Genomic DNA, 877 nt, shown 5'->3' on the forward strand with positions numbered 1-877 from the left:
GCTTGCTGGCCTGATTAATGCATTTCATTTTCACTTTAAAATATCCTCTCCATATTTTCTTGTCGCTCAGCCACTGCATCACTGAAACACACTGTGTCTACCTGCCTATACGTCATGTTTTCAGTACCTTTCCACTGCACACTCGGCGTTGCAGTACTCACTCACTGCTCTGACACTTAAGCAGATAACACCTGTGTCATGTTTAGACTCGCCAACTCGTCATTGTCTTTGCTGTGTGCTCAGGAGGGAAACAAACTGATGCTGTGTGAAGTGTAGGCGTGACAGTTTTCATACAAACTCTTTATTTGATCGCATCCATGTGAGAATGAGCAGAGCGGAGCCTGGGAGGAGATGCCGGAGGTGCTGGCAGTGATGTGGATGAGATTATCTGAGTGAAAGATTGCTGCTGGAGTTATCACAGGGGGATTTTATTTCAATTCTTTCAAAATACAGATGATTAAACAGAAAATGACCACCAATCCGGTGAGTTTTAATCTGCATTTAATCAGCCTTGAGAAGAAGACCAGCTTTCAATTTATTTTAAGTATTGTAACTTTACAAAAACACTGTTGCTCTGCCAAAAGTATCTGGACACTTGTCCTCACTTCATCCGTGAATATGAGAAGATGAAACTTCCTGCGCTCGCCGAATCAGATGTTCAACCCCAGTATGTTCACAATGTGGTGCTGAAGCCTCCACCTGAGATCAGTCCCTCCATCCCCAAGCACAAAGGTATTTGAGTGTCTTTCAATACAGTTTGAATACTTTACACGACTGTACAGATACCAGGCACGTCATTTGGACACTGCTTGTAACAAAAAGTCTCATTAGAAACTGTTCTGTGTATAAAATGTAATCGTGAAGCTGGGTGTGAGTG

This window comes from Pundamilia nyererei, unplaced genomic scaffold, assembly GCF_000239375.1.
Source record: "Pundamilia nyererei isolate P.nyererei 1_Seehausen unplaced genomic scaffold, PunNye1.0 scaffold00003, whole genome shotgun sequence".
Taxonomy (NCBI): domain Eukaryota; kingdom Metazoa; phylum Chordata; class Actinopteri; order Cichliformes; family Cichlidae; genus Pundamilia; species Pundamilia nyererei.